The sequence below is a fragment of the Hemiscyllium ocellatum genome, unplaced genomic scaffold (assembly GCF_020745735.1).
Source record: "Hemiscyllium ocellatum isolate sHemOce1 unplaced genomic scaffold, sHemOce1.pat.X.cur. R18, whole genome shotgun sequence".
Taxonomy (NCBI): domain Eukaryota; kingdom Metazoa; phylum Chordata; class Chondrichthyes; order Orectolobiformes; family Hemiscylliidae; genus Hemiscyllium; species Hemiscyllium ocellatum.
The window spans coordinates 283770-301198 of NW_026867612.1; the positions used below are offsets into that span (position 1 = coordinate 283770).

Sequence of the window (17429 nt, forward strand, 5' to 3'; positions counted from 1 at the left end):
TCCCTTTGGATTTGGAAATCTCCTTTCACCTGCATCCTCTCTGTCAGTTTAAAGCGCTGTCCATAAATCTACTGACATGACTGGCCAGGACACAGGCCCCAGCACAGTTCCAGGGGAAACATTCGAATAGATTTTTTTTAAAAATCAGATATGGGAGGTGTGAGTCTCTGGCTGACCAACCTTTCTTGCCCAGCCGGAGCTGCCCTTGAGCTGAGTAACTTGCTCGGCCATTTCAGAGGGTCATTGAGAGGCAAACACTTTGCAGTGGGGATGTCGTGCAGACCAGGTCAGAATGGGCATATGTCCTTCTTGAAAGGACAAGGGTTTGCATTTGTTGTACTTCAGGAATGGTTTCATACTTAATTGTGTATTGTTAATTATTATTTTTTAAATTATTGATTTCAAATGTCTCCTTTTCAGATGGCGGGATTCAATCCTGCCTCCCCTGAACATTAGCTGAGGTTTTGGATACATTCTCTAGCAATAATACCACGAGGCCATCACTTCACCTGCTCACTGGATGCTCATCCCTGAGCACTGTTACCAGGGCAACATGAAGTTAAACCCATTCTTCCAACATGACTGTGTGATCCTGACATCTTCCAGCAATCTGGGGTTATTACTTAATATCGGTCCATTTTCCAGATCTCTGTGGGACTCAGTGCCATTCTCCATGTGTAACCCTCACTGCATCTGTTTAATTTCCCATTCTGTCTATTTCTCTGTCTCCTGTAGGTCCTCAGGAAAGTCCTGACTCAATAGCCTTCCCAGCTGCGGGGTTGATCGTCCATCACCACATTGAACGCAGTTGGTCTGCCAGAGAGAGACAAAGGGCAGGGAGATCTGGAGCCTTCAATAAATCCTGTGTGAGGTAAGATCCCCCACAGTGCACAGAGCAAAGAACAATGAGAGGGCTCCAAACATCTGTTAACACAACATGACATAGACACAGTGCTCGAGGGAGCAGAGTAGACACACACACACACACACACACACCAGGCTCAATCACCGCCCCAATGTAAGTTCTGTTATATTAAAGCTAACTACTCTGCAACAGTGTATCTATGGCATGTCTTGTAGTCCAGTGTCTTCAATAATTTTTAATTCCTGTAACAGGTCCTATCGCTGTAACCTCCTCCCTTCCCGATCATCCCTCCACATACTTGAAATGTACTGCATTCCAGACTACCATCCCTATCCCTGTAACTTTGTGCAGTGTCTACAACATGCCTTATCTCGGTAATCTTCTCCTCCAATAAGTAAAAAACAAGGACTGCAGATGCTGGAAACCAGAGTCTAGATTAGAGTGGTTCTGAAAAAGCACGGCAGGTCATGCAGCATCTGAGGAACAGGAAAATTGATGTTTCGGGCAACAGAGGCAGGGTGTGGCAGAGTGGGGAGATAAATGAGAGGGGGGTGGGGATGGGGAGAAAGTAGCATAGAGTACAATAGGTGAATGGGTGGGGAAGAAGGTGCTAGGTCAGAGTGGAGGATGGGGGAAGGTAGCAATGAGTACAATGGATGAATGGGAGTGGGGATGGGGGTGATAGGTCAGAGATGAGGATGGAGTGGATAGGTGGGAAGGGAGATAAGCCATTTGGACAGGTCATGAGGGCGGTGCTGAGCTGAAAGGCTGGACATGGGATGAGATGGGGGAAGGGGAAATGAGGAAACTGGTGAAGTCAACATTGATGCCCTGGGGTTGAAGGGTTCCAAGGGAGATGGTGAGGCGTTCTTCCTCCAGGTGTCCTCGGCAGAGTGGGAGGGGGAGTTGAAATGTTGGGTCACAGGACGGTGGGGTTGATTGGAATGGGTGTACCAGAGATGTTCCCTAAAGTGCTCTGCTAGGAGATGTCCAGTCTCCCCAATGAAGAGGAGACCGCATCAGGAGCAACGGAAACAATAAATGATATTGGTGTTTGTGCAGGTAAAACTTTGGATGTGGAAGGCTCCTTTGCCGCCGTGGATGGTGGTGAGGGGAGAGGTGTGGGCGCAGGTTTTGCAATTCTTGCAGTGGCAGGAGAAGGTGCCAGGAAAGGAGGGTGGCTTTTTGGGGGGCGTGGAACTGACCAGGTAGTCACGGAAGGAATGGTCTTAGCGGAAAGTGGAGAGGGGTGGGGAGGGAAATATATTCCTGGTAGTGGGGTCCGTTTGGAGATGGCGGAAATGGCGGCGGATGATTTGGTTTATGCAAAGGTTGGTAGGGTGGAAGGTGAATACCAGGGGCGTTTTGTCCTTGTTACGGTTGGAGGGGTGGGGTTTAAAAGTGGAGGTGCGGGATGTGGACAAGATGCGTTGGAGGGCATCTTTAACCACGTAGGAAGGGAAATTCTGATCTCCAAAGAAGGAGGGTTTTTGGTGTGTTCTGTGGTGGAACTGGCCCACCTGGGAGCAGGTACGGCGTAGGTGGAGGAATTGGGAATATGGGTTGGGAATTTTGCAGGCGGTAGGGTAGGAAAATATGTAATCTAGGCAGCTGTATAAGTCGGTAGGTTTGTAAAAAAATGTCGGTGTCAAGTCTGTTGTCATTAATGGGGATGGAGAGGCCTAGGAAGGGGAGGGAGGTATCAGAGATGGTCCAGGTAAATTTAAGGTCAGTGTGGAATGTGTTGTTGAAGTTGATGAATTGCTCAAACTTCTCAAACACCTCGAGGTGGTGCCAATGCAGTCATCAATGTTGCGGAGGAAGACGTGAGGAGTGGTGCCATTGTAACTACGGAACATGGACTGTTCTCCGTAGCCAACCAAGAGAAGGCACAGCTGGGGCCCATACGGGTGCCATGGCTACCCCTTTGGTGTGGAGGAAGTGGGAGAATTTGAAGGAAAAATTGTAAAGGGTGAGGACAAGTTCAGCCAAACGAATGAGAGTGTCGGTGGAAGGGTACTGTTGTGGACGTCGGGAGATGAAGAAACGGAGGGCTTGGAGGTCCTGGTCATGGCGGATGGAGGTGTAGAGGGATTGGATATCCATTGTGAAGATGAGGCGTTGGGGGCCAGGGAAACGGAAGTCTTGGAGAAGTGGAGGGTGTGGGTGGTGTCTCGAAAGTACGTGGACAATTCCTGGACTGGGGGGATAGCACAATGTCGAGGTAGGCAGACATGAGTTCGGTGGGGTAGGAGCATGCTGAGACAATGGGTCGGCCAGGATGGTCAGGCTTGTGGATCGTGGGAAGGAGGCAGAACCGGGAAGTGGGAGATCCCGGACTATGAGGTTGGAATCTGTGGGTGGGAGATCTCCTCCTGAGGTGATGAGGTTCTGTATGCTCTGGGAGATGACATTTTGGTGATGGGAGGTGGGTCATGGTAGAGGGGGTGGTCGGAGGAGGTGTCTTTGAATTGGCATCATGGCTTCAGCGGTGTCAAGGTCAGTGCAGCAGACTACCTCTGCACCCCCTTTATCTGCTGGTTTGATGGTGAGGTCGGGATTGGAGCAGAGGGATTGGAGGGCTGCATGTTGTGAGGGTGAGAGGTTAGATTGGGGGGGTAGATAGGTTCAGGCAGTTAATGTCTCGGTGCAAGTTAGAAATGAAGAGATCTAAGGCAGTTAATAGGCCAGAACGGGGTGTCCAGGTGGATAGAGTGTATTGGAGGCTGGAAAAGGGGTCCTCAGAAAATAGGCGGGAGTGTTCATTGTCAAAGTAAGCTCTGAGGCGGAGACGGTGGAAGAAGTGTTCGATGTCACGGCGTGTATTAAATTAATTGATGTGTGGACGGTGAGGGATAAAGGTGAGGCCTTTGCTGAGGACTGATCATTCGTCCTCAGTGAGGGGGAGGTCAGGGGGAATGGTGAAAACTCGGCAGGAGTGGGAGCTGGGACCAGGTGCAGGTGTGGAGCTGGGGGAGGGGACGGTGTCTGTAACTGGAGTGGGTGTGGAGGTAGGGGCAATGGGGATGGAGTCATGGGCAGGAGTGGTGTTCCCCTCAGGGTTCTGGGGCGGGGATGGTGATGGTGGGACTTGGGGGTGGTGTCAGCAGAATGCAGGTGAGTGGTGTTGGTGCCGGCGGAAGTGGTGGCAAACATGGCAGTGGGGGCCGTGGAAGTCACTGAGCGTGTGACATCAGGGATGATGTGAGGGGCGGAAGTGATGTCACTTGTGGTGCATGAGGAATTGTGAGGGGCGGAAATGGCATTTACTTTATTTTAACCAATAATTTCCTGTCACAAATCTATTTGACAATGTCGTATTTTAATTAAACTCAGTCCCTTACTATTTCTTTCTGTTGGTCTTCATCCACATCTCCATGGTATTCCAATATTTCAACTTTTCTCTTTGGTCTTGGGAATTTCCATTCACCTCAGACCTATCCCCCTCCTCATCTGTGTCCGTTTATAGCACACTGCATAATCCAGGTACCAGAGGAGCCTATCACAATAAAATAGCTCAGTCCTCCCTGAGAACTGGGAGCAGTGCTCACTGGTCAGAACCACTTCTGATGATACCATTGTGTGATCCTGACACCTTCCAGCACTCTGCTGATATCACTCAGTTTCTCTCCATGTGATATCCCTCACTATGTCGGTCTAATTGCTGCCTCTGTCAGTGTCTCTCGCTCTTGCAGTTACTCCAGATCCTGAGCCAACAGCATTCCCCACTCCAGAGGGAAGCAACTGCACAGGCCATGGATGGAGAAGGGAATTTCCATATCTCCGTGGGACACAGTGCCATTCTCCATGTGTAACCTTCATTGCTTCAGTCTAATTTCCCATTCTCTCTATTTCTCTGTCTCCTGTAGGTATTCCCGATGTCCCAGACTCAGCAGAATTCCCAATTCCTATCTCGTCCATCACCACATTGAAGACAGTTGGTCAGCCAGAGAGAGATGGAGAGTGAGATCTGGAGCCTTCAGTAAATCCTCAGCCGGTAAGATCACTCACACAGTAAACAGCACAGGGAGGGGTTCATGGGCTTTAATTCAGAACCTGAGGGCATGATGTAGGAATAATGCTGGGCAAGGAACATGAGAAAAATCTCAGGCTTCATTATCACCATCTTGTCTGTAAATTCATCTGTTCCACAGAACCCTCCCCATGTCTGTCAGTTTCTCCATTGTCTGTTTCATAGATACCACTTCCCCTATCTCTATCAGCCCCTACAATCCTGCTTATCTCTGTAAGCTCCTCCTACCAGTACAACTCTCCATGTCTCTGCCTTTGCCTTTAATCCTTGGTTCTGTCACATCTCTCCTTAACTGAAGAAAAACAACTCATCAGTTCCTTCAGGCATCCCTGTCAGTGTAGTCCTTTCTAGACGTGAAAAACCTCCCCGTCTTTGTGACTTTTGAACTCCTACTACCTTCATGATCTCTGTAACCTTCCCGTCATGACAACAAAAAAGCTCTGTACCTTAGTAACCTCCTCCAGCTGTTAGACTCCTCCTTGTCTCTGTGCACAAAGCAGAGTGACCCTGCATCTCTCATAAATTAGTTTCTGCATTTCTAATGATGACTATGAACTCGTCCTGTCTCTAAAACGCACTCAGTCTCTGTCAACTCTGCTGGTCCCAATTGATGTAATTTCCTTCAGTAACTACAAACCTTTATGCCTTTAACCTCCTCCAGGCGCGACCACACAGGTTATTTCAATAACCTCCATGAGTCAAAGTGATGTACAGCGTGGAAACAGACCCTTCGGTCCAACCTGTCCATGCCGACCAGATATCCCAACCCAACCTAGTCCCACCTCCCAGCAGCCGGCTCATATCCCTCCAAACCCTTCCTATTCATATACCCATCCACATGCCTCTTAAATGTTGTAATTGTACCAGCCTCCACCACATCATCTGGCATCTCATTCCGTATATGTACGACCCTCTGCGTGAAAACGCTGCCCCTTAGGTCTCTTTTATATCGTTCCCCTCTCACCCTAAACCTATGCCCTCTAGTTCTGGACTCCCTAACCCCAGGGAACAGACTTTGTCTATTTATCCTATCCATTCCCCTCACAATTTTGTAAACCTCTGTAAGGTCACCCCTCAGCCTCCGACGCTCCAGGGAAAACAGCCTATTCAGCCTCTCCCTGTAGCTCAGATCCTCCATCCCTGGCAACATCCTTGTAAATCTTTTCTGAACCCTTTCAAGTTTCACAACATCTTTCCGATAGGAAAGAGACCAGAATTGCACAAAATATTCCAACAGTGGTCTAACCAATGTCCTGTACAGCCGCAACATGACCTCCCAACTCTGACCAATAAAGGAAAGCATACCATATGCCACCTTCACTATTCCCTCTCCCCGCGACTCTACTTTCAAGGACCTATGAACCTGTCTGTTTGATCAGCAACACTCCCTAGGACCTGACCATTATGTGTATAAGTTCTGCTAAGATTTGCTTTCCCAAAATGCAGCACATCGCATTTATCTGAATTAAACTCCGTCTGCCACTTAGCCCATTGTCCCATCTGGCCCAGATCCTTTGTAACCCTCTTCGCTGTCCACTACACCTCTAATTTTGGTGTCATCTGCAAACTTACTAACTGTACCTCTTATGCTCGCATCCAAATCATTTATGTAAATTACAAACAGTAGAGGACCCAGCACCGATCCTTGTGGCACTCCACTGGTCACAGGCCTCCAGTCTGAAAAACAGCCCTCCACCACCACCACCACCCTCTGTCTTGTCCCTTTGAGCCAGTTCTGTATCCAAATGGCTAGTTCTCCCTGTATTCCATGAGTTCTGACCCTGCTAATCAGTCTCCCATAGGGAACCTTGTCGAATGCCTCACTGAAGTCCAGAACAATCACAACTATCACTCTGCCCTCTTCAATCTTCTTTATTACTTCATAAACCTCACTATAGTTTGCGAGACGTGATTTCCCACGCACAAAGCCATGTCGGCTATTCCTAATCAGTCCTTGCCTTTCCGAATACATGTACATCCTGTCCCTCAGGATTCCCTCCAACAACTTGCCCACCACTGAGTTCAGGCTCACCGGTCGATAGTTCCCTGGCTTGTCTTTACCACCCTTCTTAAACAGTGGCACCACTTTTGCCTACCTCCAGTCTTCCGCCAGCTCACCTGTGACTATTGATGATACAAATATCTCAGTACGAGGCCCAGCAATCACTTCTCCACCTTCCCACAGAGTTCTCGAGTACACCTGATCAGTTCCTTGGGATATATTCACTTTTAACCATTTCAAGACATCCAGCACTTCCTCCTCTCTAATCTGGATGTTTTGCAAGATGTCACCATCTATTTCCCTACAGTCTCTATCTTCCATATCATTTTCCACAGTAAATACTGATGCAAAATATTCATTTAATATTTCCCCCATTTTCTGCAGCTCCATAGAAAGGTCACCTTGCTGATCTTTGTGGAGCTCTATTCTCTCCCTTGTTACCCTTTTTTCTTCAATATATTTGTAAAAATCCTTTGCATTCTCCTAAATTCTATTTGTCAGACTTATCTCATGTCCATGTTTGCCCTCCTGATTTCCCTCTTATGTGTACTCCTACTTCCTTTATACTCTTCTCTGTATTCCCTCGATCTATCCTGTCTGTACCTGACATATGTGTCCTTCTTTTTCTGAACCAAACCCTCAATTTCTTTAGTCATCCAGAATTCCCTATAACTACCAGCCTTCTCTTTCACCCCGACAGGAATATACTTTCTCTGGACTCTTGTTATCTCATTTCTGAAGGCTTCCCATTTTCCAGCTGTCCCTTTAGCTGCGAATATCTGCCTCCAATCAGCTTTCAAAAGTTTTTGCCTAATACCGTCAAAATTGGCCTTTCTCCAATTTAGAACATAGCTTTTAGATCTGGTCTATCCTTTTTCCATCACTGCTTTAAAACAAATAGATTTATGGTCCCCTCTCTCTCTCCCTCTCTTGTGCCTTCTTTCTCCCCCTCTCTCTTCCCTCTCTAGCGCACCCTCCCCTCTCTCAAGCCCCCTCCCCTCTCTCGCGCCCCCTCCCCTCTCTCGCGCCCCCTCCCCTCTCTCGCACCCCCTCCCCTCTCTCGCGCCCCCTCCCCTCTCTCGCACCCCCTCCCCTCTCCCGTCCCGCCTCTCACTCTCTCGTCCCCTCTGTCTCCTTTATTCGTCTCCTCTCTCTCCCTCTGTCACCCCCTCTCTCTCTCGTCCCCCTCTCTCGTCCCCCTCTCTCGCGCTCTCATCCCCTCTGTTTCCTTTATTTGTCCCCTTTCTCTCGTCCCCCCTCTCACTCTATCATCCTCTCTGTTTCCTATATTCGTCCCCTTTCTCTCCCCCATCGTCCCCTCCCTGTCACCCTCTCTCTCCTCATCTCTCTCCCCTCTCTCTCCTCATCGCTTGGCCCCTCGCTCCCCCTCTCATCACCTCTCTACCCCTCTCTCATCCCATCTCTTTCCCTGTCTCATACCCTCTCTCTCATCCTCTCTCTCCCTCTCTCGTCCACTATCTCCCACCTCTCGCCCACTCTCTGCCCCCTCGACACCTCTCTCTCCCCTCTCTCCCCATGGTCCCCTCCCTCGCCCTCTCTCGTCCCCTCTCTCTCTCCGTCATCCCCTCTCTCTCCCTCCGTCATCCCCCTCACGCCCCCATCGTCCCCTCTCTCTCCCGCCTGCATCCACTCTCTCTCAACCACTCGCATCTCCTCTCTCTCCCCCCTCTCGTCACCTCTCTCTCCTCTTTCTCACCCCTCTCTCTCTCCTCTCTCATCCAGTCTCTCTCACCCTCTCTCTCCCTCTCTCTCCCTCTCTCGTCCACTATCTCCCACCTCTCGCACACTCTCTCCCCCCTTGACACCTCTCTCTTTCCCCTCTCTCTCCCCATGGTCCCCTCCCTCGCCCACTCTCGTCTCTCTCTCCTCCATCGTTGTCTCTCTCCCTCTCTCTCTCCCCTCTCTCCCCTCGTCGTCGCCTCTCTCTCCCCTGTCGACGCCTCTCTCTCCCCTGTCGTCGCCTCTCTCTCCCCCCGTCGTCGCCTCTCTCCCCCCGTCGTCGCCTCTCTCTCCCCCCGCTCTCTCCCCCCGCTGTCTCCCCCCGCCACTCACCCCTGCCACTCTCCCCTGTCCCCTCTCCCTCCGTCTCTCGTCCCCTGTCCCTCCCTCATTGGTTCCCCTCTCTCCCTCTCTTCCCCATCGTCCCCGCTCTCTTCCACTCTCGCCCCCATCGTTCCTGCTCTCTTCCCCCCGCTCTCTGTCCCCCGCTCTTCCTTTTATTCCTCTCACTCAATCCCTGTATCTCTGTACCGCTCTCTCTGTCCCCCTTCTCTCTTTCCCCTCTGTCTGTCCCGCCTCTCTCTGTCCCTTCAGTTTCTGTTCCTCTCTCTCTGTCCCCCCTCTCTGTACCCCCCTCTCTGTCCCCCCCCTCTGTCCCCCTCTCTGTCACCCCTCTCTGTCCCTCCCTCTCTGTCCCCCCTCTCTGTCCCCCCCTCTCTCAGTCCCACCCTCACTCTGAACCCCCTCACTCTGAACCCTCTCACTCTGTCCCCCCTCACTCTGTCCCCCCCTCTCTGCCCCCCTCTCTCTGTACCCCCTCTCTCTGTCCCCCTCTCTCTGTCCCCCTCTCTCTGTCCCCCCCTCTCTCTGTCCTCCACTCTCTCTGTCCCCCCTCTCTGTTCCCCTCTCTGTTCCCCCTCTCTTTCCCCCCTTCTCTGTCTCCCCACGTCCCTTCCCTTTCTGTTCCTGTCTCTGTCCCCCTCTCTCTCTTTCCCCACTCTCTCTATTCCCCTCACTCTGTCCCCCCTCACTCTGTCCCCCTCACTCTGTCCCCCCCACTCTGTCCCCCATCACTCTGTCCCCCCTCTCTCTGTCCCCTCTCTCTTTCCCCCCTCTCTCTGTTCCCCATCTCTCTGTCCCCCTCTCTCTGTCCCGCCTCTCGCTGTCCCTCTTCCACTCTCTATGTCCCCTCCCATCCCCCGTCCCTCTGTCCCCCTAAGTCTGTCCTCCTCTCTCTGTCACACCCCCTCTCTGTCACCCCCTTCTCTGTCCCCCATTTCTCTGTTCCCCACTATCTGTCACCTTTTATCTGTTCCCCTCTCCATGTTCCCCTCTCTCTGTTCCCCCACGTCCCTTCCCTTTCTGTTCCTGTCTCTCTGTCCCCCTCTCTTTATCCCTCTCTCTCTATCCCCACTCTCTTTATTCCTCTCTCTCTGTCCCTTCGCTCTCTATTCCCCTCTCTCTGTCCCCCTCTCTCTGTCCCCCCTCTCTGTCCCCCCATCTCTGTCCCCCCTCTCTGACCCCCTCTCTCTGTCCCCCCTCTCTGTCCTCCCCTCTCTGTCCCCCACGTCCCTTCCCTTTCTGGCCCCCCCTCTGTGTCCCCCCTCCCTCTGTCCTCCCCCTCTCTGTCCTCCCCTCTCTCTGTGCCCCCATCTCTCTGTCCCCCCTCTCTCTGTCCCCAAACTCTCTCTGTCCCCAAACTCTCTCTGTCCCCACACTCTCTCTGTCCCCACACTCTCTCTGTCCCCAAACTCTCTCTGTCCCCAAACTCTCTGTTACCCTCTCTTTGTCCATCCTCTCTCCCCCTCTCTGTTTCCACCCTCTCTCTGACACCTTCACTCTCTTCCCCTCTCTCTAATACCCTCACTCTGTTCCACACTCTCTGTCCCCCTCTCTCTCTGTCCCCCTCTCTCTTTGCCCCCTCTCTCTCGGTCCCCCCTCTCTCTCTGTCCCCTTCTCTCTCTCTGTCCCCATCTCTCTCTGTTCCCTTCTCTCTCTGTCCCCCTCTCTCTCTGTCCCCCTCTCTCTCTGTCCCTCTCTCTCTCTTTGTCCCCCTCTTTCTGTCTCCCTCTTTCTGTTTCCCTCCTCTCTCTGGCCCCCTATCTCTGTCCCCCTCTCTCCGTGTCACCCTCACACTGTTCCCCTCTCTCTGTCACCCTCACTCTGTCCCCCCTCTCTCTGCCCCCTCTCTCTGTCCCACCCTTGCTCTCTCCACCCTCCCTGTCCTCTGTGCCCCCTCACTCTCCCCCCTCTCTCTGTCTACCCTCTCTCTGTCTCCCCTCTCTCTGTCCCCCCTCTCTCTGTCTCCCCTCTCTCTGTCTCCCCTCTCTCTTTCCCCCCTCTCTCTGTACCCCATCTCTCTGTCTCCCCTCTCTCTGTCTCCCCTCTCTCTATCCCATTCTCTCTGTTCCCCTCACTCTATCCCCGTATCTCTGTCCCGCTCTCTCTGTTACCTTCTCTGTGTTCCCCTCACTATATCCCCGTATCTCTGTTCCCCCTCTCTCCGTCCCATTCTCTCTGTTCCCCTCACTCTATCCCCGTATCTCTGTCCCCCTCTCCCTGTTCCCTTCTCTCTGTCACCCTCTCTCTGACCCTCCTCTCTCTGACCCTCCTCTCTCTGACCCCCCTCTCTCTGACCCCCCTCTCTCTGACCCTCCTCTCTCTGACCCTCCTCTCTCTGACCTCCCTCTCTCTGACCCCCCTCTCTGTCCATCCTTTCTCTGTCCCCCTCCCTCTGTCCCCCTCCCTCTGTCCCCCTCCCTCTGTCCCCCTCCCTTTGTCCACCCTCTCTCTCTGTCCATCCTCTCTCTGTCTCCCTTTCTGTCCACCTTCTTTCTGTCCCCCTCGCTCTATTTCCTCTTCTCTCTGACCCCTTTTCTCTGTTCCCCCTTCTCGTCCTCCCCTCTGTCAACCTCTCCCCTCTCTCTCCCTCCCCTTCCTCTCCCCCTCCTCTCGCCCTCCCCACCCTCCCTCACCTCTCTCGCACTCTCCATCCCTGGCATCCTCCCCTCCCTCTCCCCCTCTCTTGCCCTCCCCCTCACTCGTGCTCCCCCTCTCTCCCATCCCCTCTCTCACCCTCTCACCAACCCCTCCCTCTCCTTCCCCTCACTTGCCCTCCTCTCTAGCCTCCTCCCTTCTCTCCCTTCTCTCCCCCTCCCCGTCTCACTCCCCTCTCTCGCACTGCCTTTCTCGCCCTCAATTTCCTCCCCTCTCTCGTCCTCCTATCTCTCACCTTCGCCCTTCTGTCGCCCTCCCCTCCCTCCCTCCCCTCTCGCACCCTTCCCTCCCTCCCTACCTTTTTTGGCCCCTCCCTCCCTCTTGCCCTCCCCTCTTACACCCTCCCCGCTGTCTTGCCCTCCCCTCTCTCGCCCTCTCCTTCCCGCTCAACCTCACCTCCTTCACTCCCCTCTTTCGCCCTACCCTTTATCGCCTTCCCCCTCTCATACTCCCCTGTCTCACCCCTCTCTCGCCCTCCCCTCCCTCCCTTCCCTCTCACACCCTCACCCTCCCTCACGCCCTCCCCTCCCACCTTCCCCTCTCTCGCCCTATCCTCTCGCGCCCTCTCCCTTCCTCACTCCCCACTCTCACCCTCCTCTCTCTCCCTCCCCTCTCTCGTCCCCTCACCTCTCTCGTCAACCCCTCCCTCCCCCCTCTCGCCCTCCCCTCTCTCGCTGTCTCCCTCCCTCTCGCCCTCTCCCTCCCTCTCGCCCACACCTCCCTCCCTCTCCTCTCTCGCCCTCTCCCTCCCTCTCGCCTTCACCATCCTCTCCCCTCCCTCGGACTCCCCTCTCTCCCCTTCCCCTCTCTTGAACTCCCCTCTCTCGAACTCCCCTCTCTCGAACTCCCCTCTCTCGCCCTCTCCCTCTCTCTCACCCCCTATCTCGCTGTCTCCCTCTCTGTCCCTCTTGCCCACCCCTCCCTCCCTCTCCTCTCTCGCCCTATCCTCTCTCACCCTCTCCTCTCTCGCCCTCTCCCTCCCTCTCGCCTTCAGCTCCCTCTCCCCTCACTCCCCCCTCCCCCCTCTCCCCCGCCCCCTCTCTCCCCCCCGTCTCTCGCCCTCCCCACTTTCTCGCCCTACCCCCGTCTCTCCCTTCCCTCCCTTCCCTCTTCCCTCTCCTCACTCGGTCACCCCTCTCTCACCATCTCCTCTCTCGCCCTCCTCTCTCTCGCCCTCCTCCTCTCTCGCACTCCAGTCTCTCGCCTCCCTCCCTCTCCTCTCCCCCTCTCACTCTCCCTCCCTCTCGTGCTTCTCTCTCTTGTCCTCCACTCCCTCACTTCCCTGTCTCATACTTCCCTCTCTCAACCTCTCCCCTCTCTCTCTCCCCTACCTCCCTCCCCTCTCTCGCCTTCTTATTCCCTTTTCCTCCCCCCTCGTGCTCCCTCTCTCTCCCATCCCCTCTTTCGGCCTCTCCCTCACTTTTGACATTCCCTCCCCACCCTCCGTCCCATCTCTCGCCCTCCCCTATCTCACCCTATCTCTCCCTTGCCCCCTCTCTCTCTTCCCCCCTCCCTCATTCTCCCTACACCTTCTCTCACTCTTGACACCCCTCAATCAGTGTCTCTCTCTCTCCCCCACCTTCCTCCGTTTCTCTCTGACTGAATCTCTCTACCTCCTTCCCTCCCTCCCTCCCTCCCTGTCTCAGACACATTCTGTCTCCCTGTTCCTTCCCTCTCCCTCTGAACCAGAGACTGGGGGGTGCGGGGTTGATTGTTCGTGAGGCTGCGTGTGGTGGGGGGGCGGTGAGATGTGGGAGGTAGGAGGAGGGGAAAATGCGGTAGAGATGGAACTGCTGGAGGGAGACAGAATCAGCAGGACAGAGAGAGTTAGGGTGAGGGGATAGGGAAGATGTGGGCAGGTGGAGAAACCGGGGTTGGGGGGATTGTGTGTGAGAGGGGAAACGAGAGAGTGTGAAGAGGAGAGGTGATGAGAGAGAGAGAGAGTATTGAGGAGAAAGTGTAGGGGAGACGTAATGGGGAGACCAGTATGAAGTCGGGAGGACAGAGGGAGTTAAACCCAGCTCCTGAGCTCAGGGCGCGGTGCCCTCCCCTTCCCTGAGGACCAGGACTTGGGCCTGAGTCTGTCTCTCTCCAGCTCAGCTTCTCCAACACAAAGACACGCAACATCGGTCACTCTGCTGCTCGGCACGCTGTAATCAGCATTTTTATTGGTTACAAATGGAAGTGACGGATACAATCAGTGGGATGGTGGCTTTTCTCACTGGCCCCTGAGTTGTGAGAAACATTGAAATGTTTCCCTGTAACCCCCCTGTGGGATAAAGATGGACAAACCAGCGCTATTCTCGGTCTGTTACCATAGCGACAGGCTGCTCCATCGCTGACGCACTGAACTGAAATGAGAAAATCCCGGATGGTGTGATTAATGAGGGAATTTGATGAATGGATGGATTTGGGTGAAGGGATATTTCAGCACATTCTTCAGCTGCTGCCTGAACTTAGTCTGGGTCACGGCATAAATCGCGGTGTTTGTGCAGCAACTGAAGAGCTGCAGCATGAAGCCCAATTCCCGCACAAAGGGATGGAGATACACAGAGGTAGACCCAATCCACCACATCCGGTACTGTATAGAATACAGCATTAACATTGACCATAACAGGATGAAATTGGCCGAGATCACAAACAGTAAAATGATGGATTTTTTTCGGTTTCTCATTTCTGTGTCAGACTGAGCGTCCCCATTGGTGTGAGCGCGGAGTCTCCTGCGGGCTCTGCTGGTCACTAAAATGTGTCTGACGGTGAGAACATTGAGCAGCAGAATCAGGAGAAATGGGACACACGGGGTTAGAATGTGGTGGAGGAACTCGATTGTGGCCCAGACACTGGAGTCACGAACAGCGTTTGTTACAAAACAAAACCAGGGGGCGTTCCCCAGCGAATACATAGCCATGAGAATAAAATACCAGAAAATGTTCTTTAAACAGCTCAGCACAGTCACAGCTCCCAGAACCACAGCCGCCGTTTTCTCACTGCAATATTTACTTTTCAGCTTCTGGCAACAAATGGCCACAAACCGATCAAAGGTGAAAGTGACGGTGAACCAGACAGAGCAGTCAGTGGCTGCATAAAGCAGGACGGCGTGGATATTACACGTGGGGACGGAGTACACCAGGAAATAAAACTGTTCCTTATAAACAATGGGAATGTGTCTCAGGATCAGGTCAAGGATGATGACCAGGAGATCCGCCGCTGCCATGGCCCCCAGGTAACATCTGACACATGGAGACAATCCACAATCTTTATAAAGCAGGACGTAGATGGTCACTACGTTAACTGTGAGGAAGGAAAACAAACGCATTATCCATCAGCCTGGAGGCAAAGGGACCCGTTTGATCGGGGACCCAGTGAGATTTTCAAATGTGTATTCAGGGATTTATTAAAATAATTGGAGCTGGAATAACAAATGGGAAGGATGGATTTACTGACAAAAACGTGACATAAACCACAAGAATCCCTCCCTCCCCAAAACACACAGTGACACATCCAAAAGGACAGATGGTTTCTAGATCATTCCCACACACTCGATCACTCGAGAGCAGACACAGGTCAGTCCATCCCAGTTCCTGATACGGAGGGTGGGAACGTTGCTGTCCTCAAGGATTCTCTCCCAGTTTCCTGAAGACAAACGGAGTTTGGGAATTTTCTGTATTTTGGTCTAAATTGTGGTCGATCCTGTGTCGTGAAGAAATGTAAACGCAGGGAAAACGTATTCACCCCTTTAACTGCCTGAGGGGCCTTCGGAACAGTGTCTCCTTCTCCCTGGAACGGGATCTCTTCCCTCGGGATCTTATCGTTTGTTCAATTCACTGACGTCCGGCCGTTCACAAACAAACAACGTCATGGACAGAACGTTCCGGAGAATGGCAGTTATAGAATGTCGGGGACAGAACGTTCCGGGGAATGTCAGTTATAGAATTCCAGGGACAAAACGTTCCGGGGATTGGCAGTCATACAATGTCAGGGGCAGAATGTTACGGGGAACTCCGCGACCTGTCCATCACCTTTCACCCCTACCCAGCCCACAACATGTTGCACTGTGCACAGGCTACATTTCTGTCCAGCACCGGGAGCTGTACATCCCACATCAGTTTATTATCTATAAACCTCAACCAGACAGTCTGACCAGCACAGAGACCTGTGCCGTGATCACCCGTGAATTCATCTGTATCCCAGGAGCAGTTACCCTCCCAGCATGTAGGACTGTGTACCCCACCCCAGTGCATTGATCTCTAACTCAGGAGCAGTTACCCTCCCAGCATGTAGGGCTGTGTACACCACCCCAGTGCATTGATCTGTAACCCAGGAGCAGTTACCCTCCCAGCATGTAGGACTGTGCACACCACCCCAGTGCATTGATCTGTAAACTAGGAGCAGTTACCCTCTCTGCATGTAGGACTGTGTACACCCCCCCCCCCCACAATGCATTGATCTGTAACCCAGGAGCAGTTACCCTCCCATCATGTAGGACTGTGTACACCCCCTCCCAGTGCATTGATCTGTAACCCAGGAGCAGTTACCCTCCCTGCATGTAGGACAGTGTACCCCACCCCAGTGCATTGATCTGTAACCCAGGAACAGTTACCCTCCCTGCATGTAGGAATGTGTACCGCACCCCAGTGCATGGATCTGTAACCCAGGAGCAGTTACCCTCCCAGCATTTAGGACAGTGTACAACACCCCAGTGCATTGATCTGTAACCCAGGAGCAGTTACCCTCCCTGCATGTAGGATTGTATACAACACCCCAGTGCATTGATCTGTAACCCAGGAGCAGTTACCCTCCCTGCGTGTAGGACTGTGTACCCCACCCCAATGCATTGATCTGTAACCCAGGAGCAGTTACCCTCCCTGCATGTAGGATTGTATACAACACCCCAGTGCATTGATCTGTAACCCAGGAGCAGTTACCCTCCCTGCATGTAGGAATGTGTACCGCACCCCAGTGCATGGATCTGTAACCCAGGAGCAGTTACCCTCCCAGCATGTAGGACTGTGTACACCACCCCAGTGCATTGATCTGTAACCCAGGAGCAGTTACCCTCCCAGCGTGTAGGGCTGTGTACACTGCCCCAGTGTATTGTACAGTAACACTGTGTTAGATCAATGCAGAGCACGGGTAAACTTGCAGCCCGTGCTGGAAGTGACAGGATGTGTAGCTCCTTTCCATTTACAGCTCCATATCTCCATTGTGCACTGACAAGCGGGTGCTGTGGGTGTGAACATCACTGCCAGAGAGAGATGGCAGGGGGAATGAGTTTAAATATCACCACATGGGAGAGGTTTGGGGTATAGACAGAGAGGGGGAGACTGACAGACAGTGTCATGGACGGATGTGTTCCCAGGTTTCAGAATGCTGAAATGTAGACACTTCGATAACATCCTGTAACATGACCCAGTCTTCCCAGGAAAGATGGGAAAAAGGGATATTGGTGTGAGGTCAGATGAGCATTTGTTCTGCATCTTTGTAACTGGAATTAGTTTCAACTGAATCTATGACTCATTGGGTAGATTCTGACAATAATTTATCTTTGTTTAAGTTTCCTTGAGTGTGACAAAGGGATTATCTGCTGAGGCTAAGCTAGTTTCCTGGTGCTTTCATATCGAACTCACCTAATAATCTACCCACTCCATGGTGTCTCTCACATTCAATACCAGCCCGATTCTCCCAACACACTGGCTGGAGGGAATCACGGTCGCCCGGGTGCCCCTGGATATTCAGTGATCCCTGATACTGGCACCATCTTTAAAAGGCCAATGGGCACACTGTTGAGCTTT

The 17429-nt window shown here is 52.7% G+C and overlaps 1 long non-coding RNA gene across 1 annotated transcript; it reads left to right on the forward strand.

Moving 5' to 3' along the window:
• Nucleotides 1-797: 797 nt before the first annotated feature.
• On the forward strand, nucleotides 798-14810 carry LOC132809141 (uncharacterized). Its single transcript, XR_009642225.1, has 3 exons — nucleotides 798-871; nucleotides 4735-4862; nucleotides 14645-14810. It is a non-coding gene; the product is annotated as an uncharacterized LOC132809141 (long non-coding RNA).
• Nucleotides 14811-17429: the final 2619 nt, after the last annotated feature.